The sequence below is a fragment of the Panthera onca genome, chromosome B4 (assembly GCF_046562875.1).
Source record: "Panthera onca isolate mPanOnc1 chromosome B4, mPanOnc1 haplotype 2, whole genome shotgun sequence".
Lineage (NCBI taxonomy): Eukaryota > Metazoa > Chordata > Mammalia > Carnivora > Felidae > Panthera > Panthera onca.
Genome location: NC_138345.1, coordinates 47905800 through 47920055, shown reverse-complemented (window position 1 = coordinate 47920055; position 14256 = coordinate 47905800). Strand labels below are relative to the sequence as shown.

General features: G+C 32.4%; 1 protein-coding gene and 1 non-coding gene across 5 annotated transcripts in view; one reads left to right on the top strand and one right to left on the bottom strand.

Moving 5' to 3' along the window:
• ATF7IP (activating transcription factor 7 interacting protein) overlaps positions 1–14256 on the bottom strand; it is a 120729-nt gene that overhangs the window by 80639 nt on the left and 25834 nt on the right. The window lies entirely within an intron of this gene.
• LOC132660493 (small nucleolar RNA SNORA40) lies at positions 8514–8629 on the top strand. Its single transcript, XR_009601833.1, has one exon. It is a non-coding gene; the product is annotated as a small nucleolar RNA SNORA40 (small nucleolar RNA).

Here is a 14256-nt window from a genome sequence, read left to right as displayed (position 1 = left end):
CAATGGGAGGAAATGTCTGCCAATAATGTACCTGATAAGATACTTGTATCTACTAGAACATACAAAAAAAAAGTTACAACTCAATAATAAAAAACAACCCAATTTAACAAAAAGCAAAGGACTTGATATTTCTCCAAAGATACACCAATAAACAATAAACATGAAAAGAGGTGCAATTTCATTAGTCATCAGAGAAATGCAAATCAAAGTCACAATGAAATAACACGTTACACATATCAGAATGGATAATCAAAAAGAAAGAAAATCACAAGTGTTAGCCAAGATGTAGAGAAATTGGAAGCCTCATACAATGCTGATGGAACTGTAAAATGAAGCAGCTGATTTCCAAAACAGTCTGGTAGTTCTTCAACATATTAAAACATTGAGTTTCCATAAGATCTAGCAATTCCACTCCTAGCTATACACCCAAAAGAGATAAAAACATATGTCCATGCACAAACCTATACACAAATGTTCATAGAAATGCTATTCATAATAGCCAAGAAGTAACTATTCATAATAGCCAAAATAACTCAAATATCTACTAACTGATAGATAAATAAAATGTGGTATATCCATACAATGGAATATTATTTGGCTATTAAAAAAGAAATGAAGTACTGATATCAATGTTACACTATGAATGAATCTTGAAAACATGCTGAGTAAAAGAAGCCTGTCACAAAAGGCTACATTATTGAATGATTCCATTTACATGAAATGTCCAGAACAGGCAAATCTGTAACGACAGAAAGCACATTATTGGTTGTCTAGGGTTGGGGGATTGGAGAGAAAATGAAAAATGGCTGCTAAAGGGTGGGTACAAGGCTTCTTTTGGAGACAATAAAAATGTTCTAAAACTAATTGTGGTAATGGTTACAAACTCTATAAATATTTTTAAAACCACTGAGCTGCACACTTTATACAGGTGAATTGTACATGAATTACATCTCAAACCTGTCCTTTGAAAAAATATATAGCAGAACTATACTTAATTTTTTGTTTTTGTTTTTGTTTTACCTAACAGCCCCCTATTACTGGGTCACACTTTCAACATAGACAAAACAACTATACCAAAAGAACTGAATGTTCAGTTATACTTTAGGGAGTTTACATTTCTAAGTTTATCTATAATCACAACAGTGATGAAAGGCAATGTACATAAAATAACAACATCCATATTCTCCTACGTGCTAACCTTAAATAAGCCTGTTATTCTTTTCCTTTGTCCTAAATGGAACAATTCTTTAGTATGCTTATCTCACAGGATGATAATAATGGGCATGAGATACTCATAAAGGATTAAAAAAAAATTTATCATAAAGAAGAAAGAAAACAATACTGAGCATCATGCAGATAAACACTCCATGTAAGTACATTAACAAAATCTTCTACACATGGAAAATTACCAAAAGGACTCGAAAGTCTTAAGTAAAACAGAGGCAATGCTTGTATTATTAACTGGCACTATAACCAAAAAATCTTATATGTAATTAATACTGATGAATTTGTTTTAAAATGAGGTATACTTACTGAACTTTCTGAAGTTACATCAGCTTTGTCACATTTTATTAATACTGTCTTTATTCAAAATGACGATCTTACCACCATTTACTGTATTTGTCAATACTTCAATGTACCCTTTTAGAAATATTATCAAAATGGACTTTACTACCTATATTTATGTATTTCTTAACAAATCACTCTGGCACATCTCATCATGCATCTAGTATAAGATTAAAACATCTCAAGTGCCCACTGCTTTGTTAGAAAACATTTTAAAATATGTTTTAAAATAAAACATATTAATGAGTATACAATGTCTGGCACATAGTATATACTTAGTAAATACTGGCTAAAAGAATGATGAACTATATACATATATCTAATATCTAAAATAATTCTTAAATTAAAAATTAAATTACCCTTTTAGGAAGCAAAGATAGTAATCTACAATATTTTTGACAGAATTGTAAACTAACATGCTGATAGGTTCATATACACAGGTGTACATACAGAGGACAACCTTTCTTCGGGGACTCGGGATGCTTATTTACTAACAAAAAGTAACAATATATACCCACTTACACAAATTGCTGCCTCTGAAAAAGTGCAATACATAGCACCATTAAAATTAATCAAATCTGACATGAGAGTCATTTTTCAAGCCTTATAAAATTTGTTTAGTTTGATTTCCTATCTCAAAAAATATCATTTTGAAAGAAAGCTACTTTAAAAAAAAGAAAAAGAAATCTACTTTTGTTTATTACTACATAATGATGACAATCTTCTCTACAATAATGAACATACCCCAAAGGGAGCCCCCTGCAGCCATCTTATCAGTTCTCTCATAGCAACAGAAACTGAAATACAGTTTGCATAGTCACTGTGGTTGGCTAAAGAAAGCAGGTTCATGCAACCAGTCAGAAAGCTAGAAACTGGGCAACCATAAAAGGAGAAATTTTAAATCTGCCTGGCAACAGTCTAAAAATAGAAAGAATACACTAGTATAAATCCCAGAATAGATGTGAATATAAGAGTAAAACTACCAGCAAAAACTTTATTTTCTTGGGGGAAAAGACGTGCCTTGCATTTCATCATCTAAAATACTAACTTGGCATCTTTTCTTACTAGATGGCAATTAAAGAAAAATGAACATAAAGCTCAATAAATGGGCCACTTTCAAGTTATATGTCATTGTTCATATTACCTTATTTATATATAGCTGTGTGTGCGTGTGCGTGTGTGTACACATACATGTTTAAGCGTTTTTCTAAAGGAGAATGATGCAGCATTTTAATCACAGCTCTAAAACATTCAAGGCCCTATAAAATCTCTCAAAGTCTGAAAAGCACTGCATTTTTTTTCTAGCACTTTTCCCCTGCAATTATTTGGGAATCTGAGTTACAGATAAAAGACTGTTTACTGTTTATTAAAATCACAAAAGATTAAATAATTTATCAAAGCAGATCTCTAAACAGAGTGGGGATTATGCCTTATTCTTTAATACAAACTTGTTCTAACATATAGTAGTAGCTTTCATACAGTAGGTATTCAACAATTGTTTTTCTCAATTAATTTATGTGAGGAAAACAAATTATCTAACTGTTCATGTCAAGTGGAAGCTAAATTAACATGTAAAATTATAATCTGTATAATACTGCTATTTTTGACTTTTCAATTTTGCCTAAAGTGGGATAATGCTAAAGTTGACAATGCCTAACATTTCTTATCGTTATCCAGATAACAAAACCTATTTCATCATTCTAACTTTCCAATGTAATAATGCCTAATATACATGTTTCTTTGTACTTTACAAATTTACTTTGCAGTATGTTTTAATTCCTAAAGATCACAAAAAAAAAATGTGCAATCTAATGTAGTAACTACAAAGACTGTGGGCTAGTAAGAACTAACCAGTCATAAAGGGAGGAGAGGCAGAAAAAAGGAAAAGAAAAAAATTTTAATTTCAAGAAATTAAATTACACCTGCTGAAATAAAAGGCTGGTTAAACAGTCATGTTAAAACAACTGCTACTTATCAAAGTACTTGTTCTATGCATTTCTTACATCAAATCTTCCACCAAAGTGTTTTAATGAAATGGCAAGTTAATTTTTAAATATTTTCTTTGGTGATTATCTGTTAGCCAAAATGTAAAGTGAATTCATACATTTGATACCAGAAAATTTAGTTTATACTATACTAAAAATTTGGTTATGAAAATTATATGTAAAGGGCTATTTTAATCATAAATAAGGCTTAGAAACAATGCCTTTAAAACACAGGAACATAAAACAATTTTAAGTAACAAAAAAGAGCTCCAGTGAAGGATGGAAAAATATGCGCAATATAAAATCAAATGAGCAAATTGAGTAATACAGCCTTTTAATGTAAACAGTTAAAGATAGCTAGATTTTAAAATTAAGTATAACCAAGCTTTTAAAATATAAATAGTATTATTTTAAACACTGGTCTGAATGAAAAGTAACTAAGCTTACTATCTTATTTATTTTTCTTACTGTTGTACTCATACGTGACTTGGATATCCAAAATCTAACTACAACTGTATTCACATCTTTTATGTACACAGATCTTGTTTACTTTATCTGAAACAAATAAACTATAATCCTCATCACAAAGGAAAGCAATAGGAGTTAACATGAGTTACAATTAGTGAGGGAGAACATAAATATGGGTCAAACTTTGATAACAAGGTGTTCCAAGTGGAAAAAATTATTTTATAATTCTAGATACATAAGTCAAGTATCATTTTAAATATAAACCTCAGCACTTCCTATTTGCTTAAATATTATTTAAAGCAGCTATACTTTTTTGAAAAAAAATGTTTTTATACTACCCAGTTTTATTTCAAGAGAACAGAGAAAGCATGATGTTTGCATAACAGTATTCGACAGCAGTCACACATCACATACCAATCTGAATTTGAGGGGTGGGGGGGCACTAAATAACCAATGACACCTCACTGTTAATTAGTACAACAACTAAAATGCCTTGGAGGAGTTTAGACAGTGCCAGAAACTTTACCTTTCATTTCTCCATTCTATTCCCCCTCTGCTGGCCTTCTCTCTCAAGAACTCACAGGAGTTTAAAATGTCAGCTGAGAGCCAGATGTTCTGGGGCCCTCGCCTATGTGTACAAAAGTGTTGCTTTAATAACAAACATAACTAAAGGAAAGACCCTAATCTTCTTTCATATCCTGGAGCAAACTCAAATTCTTCTTTGTACGTATTATTTTTCCTTTTCTATAGCAAAGCAACATTGTTGGTACGTTATCCCTCCTTGCAGATCTAATTAAAATTATATTTACCACAACTTTTTCATCTGATTGGAAAAATAGCAAATCTGTATCTTCATAAATTGATTGTTCTTCAGTTAAAACTTCAGAAAAAAGTTATGCTTTTGATGGCAAGATCTCTCCTGGGCATACAAGTCAGAATGGGCCAACACCCCTAGGGAGCAAAGAAAAATTACATTCCCATTCTAAATTTTTCTCATTAGTAATGCATAAAAATACAATCTACTTGTTTCTGGCAAATATTCCTAAGAAGCTTACTTTCACAGGTTAGGCTGTCAGAAGCTATTATCAACAGTTCCTAATCAACAGTTCCTATCAACAGTTCCTTCATCTAAAGCCATGAATTATCACTGTGTTTCATCATTTCAAACCTAAAAAACACCAGCAGAGATCTGACCAAATAACACTATACTTCGGAAACTCTCTTAACCACTCTCTTTCTAACCATCATAATAAATGAACCAATGTTCTCTACCCATTCAATAAACATACTGACTGGTAACCACAAATACACTGAGATCTTATGTTATTCTGCTCTCATCTAAATAAACCCGTTCATATTGGTTGTGCTTGTTACTGTATTCTGTTGTAGGTTTTTATTATAAGCTATAGAATACAATTAAATTTTGTGTAAACTAATGAAATATGAGTGCAAAAAAAAGAGCTGGTAGATTATGCATCAATTAAGAGACTGATGCACAAAAACACAACGCAGATATGCAGGGGGCTATTGGCTTAGGTATATCATTTAATAAAATCTTTAGTTCTAAAGTTTTCTATCTAGAATAAATAGAAATTAAATTAGGAGACCTGAAAAGATCCTTTAAGGTTTTTTTTCTTTTTTTAAATGTTTATTTTCAAGAGAGAGAGAGAGAGAGAGACAGAGCGGGAGCGGGAGGAGGGGCAGAGAGAGAGGGAGACACAGAATCAGAATTCAAAGCAGGCTCCAGGCTCTGAGCTGTCAGCACAGAGCCCAATGCGGGGCTCAAACCCAATAAACCAATAGATCATGACCTGAGCCCAAGTCAGAGGCTTAACCAACTGAGCCACCCAGGTGCCCCAGAATCCTTTAAGTTTTGATTCTTAAATAAAATTGTGATAAATTGCACTCCAAAATGCACTGTTCTTCTGAGAAAAAATAAAAATACATTGGTTTTTTTTTCATGTATTCAATCTTTATCAAATGCCTAAGTGGTCACTATTATAGAACGATTTTAAAATACTCTAAAGAACAATGTGATTTTAAAAAATACAAAAACATAGCATAGATTAAAGTGTTACTGCATGTAGATTCTAATATAAATGTGGAAGAGATATACAGGCAGTAATATAATGCATGGATGTCTTTCTACATGAATGCCCATGAAAACTAAAAGTTCTCTACTTTCCATTAACTGCCATCTCTCCAAAACAGACTGTTTATTCTTAATAATCAAAAACATGATTTCAAATGTGTCATTATAAACAAGACCTCTACACAGCCCTTATTAAGTCTTCCTGATAGGGTTAGTACTCTTAATTTTTATAAACCAGATTTCTAAAAACTGACTCTGCATAAAGAATCACTCAAATTTCAGCTGGGAAACAGAAAGAGTATGCCTTTCTTTACAATTTCAATTGCAATTGCACTTCTGCTCATAACCCTATTTATAATTCAGTTACATCCACAAGACTTCACAAGTAGTTGCTAAGCAACAGGAACATACTGAGTTCAGAGCTATTGAAATCTGGCCCTCTGCCATATGAAAATATTTATCAGAGCCTAGAGCCTCCAGAATTTACAAAATGAAGAAGAAAAGGAAAGAAAAAGAAAGAAAAATTCCAAAGAAATACAATAATAAATAGAGTAAATCACAAAGCTCTTTTAAAAGATTCACAAACTCAGATCAGGGACTTCATTTTGGCATTTCCAAATATTTACTATAATTCTCTCCTCAATTTTTTTTTAATCTTTCTCATGTTGAAACAAAGACTCTGAAGTTATTCTACTAGAGAACAGAAGAAATATGATTAGCCATGTCACTCTTGATGGTGTAACAAATGACCTAATAAATAAATATATTGTGTAAAGAACATTCCTTGGAGAAACTAGAAGAACAGTCTATGGGACATGACTGAGACTTTCTATGTTGGGTCTTTAAGGCCAGGAGATAAGAAACTATACAATTTCATCAAATTCTTTTATCCTCATATGCCTGGTTAACTGCTAAGAGATAATTTTTATTGCCCCAAACTTCACGGTTTTCCAATTTTAAGCACCTCTAATAATTAAAAAATTAAGCATATTTAAAAATTTATTCACAACCCAAAATGGTTACAAAAATTAACTATCATTTTTCAACAGATAATGAAATGTCACTTAATATGTTTCAACACCCATTCACTGATAAAAATAAAAATTAAGGACATAAAGACTGCTCCTTACATTCATAAAGGCTACTTGAAACTTTATATTTAGCGGTAAAACACCACAGGTATTTCCATTCAAGGCAAAAACAAAGTGTGATAACACACTCAATACTGTTCTAGAAATCACACCAAAGTTAGTAAGAGCACACAGAAGATACAATGAAGAAAACATTTATTTCAGAATCACAAGAAAAAGGTATCCAGAAACAATGACATATGTGAAAAAATTCACAGAGGTAGAAAATACATGAAATATTAGAGCTACATTGGATATAAGACTTGTAGAAAAATATCAATTATTCCTGGATAAAACTTACTAGAAGTAATTCTAGCTAAAATGCCATCTAGTTACTTTTATAGCACAACAACCTTGTGAAATTAATCTGCAAAAAAAAAGGCAAAATAGGAAAAAAACTGAAAGTCAAAAGAAAAAATGATGCTTGCCTTCTCAGATGTGAGAGCATATGACAAAGCAGTAATTATTATCGTAAGTATTAAAAGGTGAGTGCAATAAATTATCTAGAAGACAGACACAAGCAATAAAATATCTGATAGAGACAACATCAGAAATTAACAGGGAAATGAATAGACTTTGAAATAAATGGTTGAAAATGGGTCAAAATAGCAGTTGAGTAAGTGATGAACCACCGAATTCTACTCCAGAAACCAATATTGCACTGCATGTCAGCTAACTAGAATGTAAATTTTAAAATTTTGAAGAAAAAAAAATAGCAGTTGAGCATATCAGTACAATAACAAACTAGATACGAAATCACAAAAATTTTCAAAGGCACAGAAAGCACTACAAGTAACCACAAATTCTGAGGAATACTTGAAAACTAAAAAGCACAAAGATATGGAATTAGTATCCAGAATAAAAAAGAACACCTATTACTGAATAAAAACGACAATTCAAAATAAAAATTAAAAATCATAAACAGGCAATTCATAAAAAACCAAACATAAGAAAAAAGTTAAACTTAATAATCAGAGAAACTTATTATTAAACTTAATAATCACAGAAACACTAAACAAAAAGAAAACACATTTTTACACATGTGATTGGCAACTATATTTAGCAATAATATACAGCAGTGAGTAGTCTCAATACACGGCTGGTAGAGGACATCATTGTCATAACCATTTTTAAAGGCAAATAGGCAAGAACTGTGCATCATTTTGACACACCAGAGATATTCTGAGAAACCTATCTTAAGATAAACTAAAATATTTTAAAAAGGAATGTTATCATGATACCTACTAGTGAACCAAAATAGCAAAAATACAAATTGTTTTTGTTTAGTTTGTGGACAAAGACTTAGACTAAGACAAAAATAAATTCTCTCTTGCAATCCAGAACTCATTGTTCAAGTATGAGTTTTGATACAGGTAAGAAGGAACATGATACCTAAAAAAGATAAAAGTAATGAGGGTATTGATAAACATGAAGGTTGGTTCCAGGACTACAGAATTACTAAAACCATATGATAGAAGGGAACTCTCAGCCATACTGAATTAGTATTCTAATATTAATGTTGACTTGAAACAAAGATGCCTTCTTTTTTTAGGTGTTTTCATTTGAGAATACAACGTCCGGGTTTAAAAGTATTGGTGTATCCTAATAATCTGTACAATTCTAGGGTGTGATAGTTCAGGGGTGAACATGATTTGAACTTATTCATGTTTAGAGGGTGTCTGAAATGGAGAACCAGGCAGATCCATCTACTCTGACCCTAAATGAGGCTCTAAAGTAAAACTGCTTAAAGCAGCTGGATCCCAAAAATTACAAGTGGGGAATTTTTGAAGTATGTCCATATTCAGGGGGAGATCGAAGAAGCCCAACCAAGAGAATTGTAGACAAAATGACAACAATGACTGTTCATAGAACAAAAAGTTCTTTTTAAAAAGACAATGTGAAGATGATAATTCGGACACTGGAGGAACTTAGGTGCCTGACAGTGGAAGGAATCACAAGTGAAATTCCTTAAGTAAAGGAATTTACAGACTTTAAATTAAAAAAAAAAAAAAAAAAAAAAAAACGAACACACAAACTGGGGCGCCTGGGTGGCTCAGTCGGTTAAGCATCTGACTTCAGCTCAGGTCATGATCTCACAGTCCGTGAGTTCGAGCCCCGCGTCGGGCTTTGTGCTGACAGCTCAGAGCCTGGAGCCTGCTTCAGATTCTGTGTCTCCCTCTCTCTGACCCTCCTCCGTTCATGCTCTTTCTCAGTCTCAAAAATAAATAAACATTAAAAAAAAAATTTTTTTAAATACAAACAAATATAACATCCATCACTAAGAAAATAGGTTTAAAAAAAATGCTGTGGAGCATCCACACTAAGAACACGAAAAAGGTTAAGAAGAATGTGGTAGATTTCTTTCATGGGCATGAATATAAAGTGTACCACAAAGCAGCTGCAGAATTCTTAGTACTTTTGTGCTGCAAAAGCTGGAGCCAGACATACCTTTTTGAATACTGGTACTATCGTTTCCCAACTAAGTTACCTGTTCAAGATAATATATCCCCTCTTTTCCTCAGTATCCTCAACTATGAAACTGAAATGGTTCATGATGCCTCTCCTCCTAAAAATGTTACAGGGGTTAAATGGGATAATAAAATAGAAAGTACTTAGGTATGTAAGTAGTCAATATTTTCCAGGTTTTATATGTCATTGTGTTAAAACACAAAAAAATATATTTCTAAGTATTTATATAGGAATGCAAGTGATATTTTAAAGTCTGGAAGAATAAATGCCAAACTAGTTTATAGCAGTTCACACGGAGAAAGACAAGAGAACAGAAATACAGAGTTTCACCTAGATGTGCCAGTTCCAATTTTCACAATGAAAACACATTCATGCAATTTGTATGTTGGCGGTTAAACTAGCTCCACTTTTCCCCATCTCTTCCACGCTAATGATAAGCCAGGGCAGCAGTGGCATTTATAAATGTGATTAGTTGACCCACCCAGACATTAAACCCCAGAAGAGACAGAGAAGGGAGGCTAATATCCAAAAGATAAATTCCCAGCATTTCCCATGAGCAGCAAGTACAAGTATCACTTCCCAACCCCTCACAATCACTTAATTCGGCACTGATGCAAAGTAAAACAGTAAATCTCAGATACAAAAATGAATATAATCACAAATAGGTGCCAAACCCCACAAGCAAAAACTAGTTAATTGCCAGAATGAACAGAAAACATTCCAAAATAGTACATTAAATATCCTGAAAGTGTACTGTACCCAAGTTGATATAAGAGGAAATTAATTTTAAATATTAGAAATTCAAATCATGAGCTTCATGGACACAGCTAAAGTGAGACACAGTTAATCAAAACCAAATGCTCTCTCAAAATACTATACAAAGGAAAACAGAAAAGCTAAGAGAGATAGAGAACACACCCAGAAGCAACAACTTTCACTGAAGATGAGTTTTAGGAAAATAAGAACTGAGAAGAAAAGAAAATAAGAAAAACCAATTCAGAGTTAAATTTAAAAATATATACATACTTTTTCCCTAGAACAGGGCTACTAATAACAAAAACAGACTAAATTAAAACAAGCAAAAAAAACTAACACCTAGACATACTGGGTTAAGATTTCAGAAAACCAATGAAGAAATACTAATAACTTAGAGTAAAAAAATCGTTTAACCACAAAGGAAAAAGAATTAAACTGACATCAGACTTGTCATCAACAATACTGAATGCTAAAATAAACAAGAGAATATCCTCAAAGTTCAGGGGAAAAGTTATTTTTAGCCTCGAATTCTACTGCCAGAAAAACTAGCAATCAACAGGATAGAGAAATAAAGATGTTATTTCTGAGCAAAGACTGAAGAAACAAACCCTTGCTAAAATAATTACACAAAGATATAGTACAGATACAAGACAGCAAAAGACCCTAAGAAATTGGAGGAATGCTCCAAAAGGAAACATCAATGCTCCAAAAAACAAGTAAAACTCATGGGCTGGCTGAAATTGAAGATCCATCACCTTCAAAATAAATATTCTGGAATTAAAATCTCAGATAACCATAAGATGGGAGTTAACAGATATATGGGTTGTGAAATGTAGGGCAAAAATAAAATTGTCAGCCTAAAAAAAGTATCAGGTTTCAAACTGGGTAAAGTGACAAAAATATCAGATATGCATTATAAAACAAGAGACACACCCCATAACAAAATAGCACAGAAAGGTTAAAAATTTAAAGGACAGAAAAACAATACACTATTTAACATGAAAAAAGGAATTCAAATAGAAAATCATGTAATTGGACAAAAAAAATATATTTCCTATAGATAAAAGGTACAATCTACTAAATTGTATCACTTCAAATCATATAAAGCAAAAACAGGGTTAAAAAATTCAGGAAGAAATTAATAAATCCACAATCAGGGCTAAACACACCAATCTACAGATGAAGAAAATGAAAGCAGTATAAACAATGCATTTCTTAATCAACATGCTAAAAAAATAGAAAGCTAGAACTGTATGTCCATCAAACCTAGAACATGCATTTCCCATGAACACATCTGACACACAATATTGATCACATATGCAGTGACAAGGAAATATTAATAAATTCAAAGACAAAAAAAAAAAATCACACAAGGCCACATTCTCTGGCCATAAGATAACAAAGTTAGATGAGCAACAATGAAATGAGAGGAAAAGGATCTCCTTATAAATTTAAAAGAGTAAAAACTCTTTTGGATTAAGGAGGAAATCATTAAGGAAATGACAGCCTTAAATGCACATATTAATAAAAAAAAACCACAAACTCAAAAATGTTAGTAAAGGAGGAAAAGTATTACAATAAAAACAGAAAATTATGAGAGAAAACTCAATAAAACAGCAACCATCCATAAAACCAACAGCCAGTTCTTTGAAAAAACCATTAAAAAGTGGAAAATATATCAAGGAATATCGAAAGAAAATATAATAAACAATATAAGAAATTATAAGAAAACATGTAACTACAAATATAAAGCATTACAATACATTGAAACAATGGTTCAAATATCCAGGTATATTAACGGTTATCAAAGGTGTGTGTGAAAAATACTGAGGGATTTGAACTTATGGAACTTATCAATAAATTTCATCAGTGTTAGGTGGCTGCCAGAAATGTCAAAACAAAGTTAAACTGCAGACCCGAAGCACACTGCCTAAGGGAAGAGAGACATTTTTTACTATTACATTTATTTCTGAGTGTCCCAGATAAAGAGGGACTCAAAAAACAGTAGGACAAAACAGGATGATCAGGCCAAAGAATGACCTAGAACAACGTGTTGTATGAGGAGTAGTTGGGAAAATAGAGGATATTTAGCCTAGAAAACACAGGTGAATTCTAATGGCTTTCTTTAAATAGCATTGGATCTATCATGTAAAAGAAATACAGAGAGAAACGGGCAGGTAGGCAGGTAGGCAGGCAGATAGACAGACAGATGGACAAATAGACGGGCACAGAAACAAAAAAATGAAAGGCCAATACCACCTCAAAATCAACAAATGTTGATTTGTTCAGATGCCCCCCCCCCCCAAAAAAAAAGGAATTGCCTTATGAAATTAGAGACTCTCCCTTCTGTCATTAGAAATGTTGAAGCAGAAACTAGATAATTACTTGTCAGGAATAATAAACAGAAGATTCCTGTGAGAAGTGTGATGTTACTTGATCACTTAGGTCTATTCCACTTCCAAGATTTTAGTATTCTACATTGTTTGCTAATAAATTTTGTTACCTAAGAGGAACACAAAAACTAAAAACTCAAAGTTTATCCCAGACTTTTGAATCATTCACACTCGACTCCAATAGTCTCAAAGATTACACATCTTTATCCTCAAGACATTTATTACTGTCTTACATGCTTCTCTTTAGGGTTATTTGTCTATATAGAAAATACTCTTCCATGTACTTTGCTATGACCCCCAACTGAATATTTATTGAACTACATTCAATAAATTCCTCTGTTTTGGTCTAACTCCCTTGCCTCTTTACCTATAAATAAAACCCCCTCAGTCGGCCTCGACTATTCTCCTAATCTAACATTTTCCCAATTAATTACTCTAGAGAAGTGTCAAAACTTCCCAAATGTTTCAGAGATGTGTGTTCTCCACAAGAGAAGCCCTTCTCCCAATCCAATAACCTGCAGCACATAAAGCAAAATTGGTATCTTTCTACTATAACCATTTCTCTAATCCTAGTGAAGCTGTTTACTGAGATGAAACACATACCCACAAACAAAACCTAAGCAACACTGTCAAAAGACAAAAAGAAATAGGTTGTCCCCCTGATGCATGAGTGTGTGGCTTTCATCCACACTCTAGCTGGCCTCTAGCTTTTAAGTACCCGACTATGTAGTAATAAATGACCAATGGCCTTTCAGAGAGTCTAGAGAGCTGGAAGCCCCATCTAAAACTAACACTTCTAGGTTGCAGAAAGATCCTGCTGTTCAACTTCTAGAGAGGAAGGCAAAGAGCAAACAACTTCCTAATACCATCCCTTTCCTCCCTTACTTCTCTAAACTAGCCTCATTATCACCCATTGCTGTGTCACCTACTCACCCTCATCGCCCCAAATATATCAATCAGTAATACATTTTATCATTGGCCATACTGATATTAGCAGACACACATACTTGCATTTCTTTATAAACATAAATCTTTATGCCTTTATAGTATGGTTATATATTCTTTATGTTGTATAGTTCCTTATTTTTATTTAAATTAGATTACGGTTTTTTGTATACAATTTTTCAAGTATACAAAAAATAATATAATAAATGATAATAATTGCTTCTTGTGACCCTTCATCTAACTTAAAACATATTAAAATAAAACTTCTAATACATTCATTTTAGTTTCAGACTTAAATTCACTTTGTTAAAATGGTGATAAATTTAAGTATGTGGAAATGGAAAGGATAAAGGGAGAACTAGAAAACTTGACCATGTTATGTTCATAAATACACACTGTCTAATGTATGTCAATGAACCATTTGTGAAAACAGAAGCAGTCAGATTTTGATG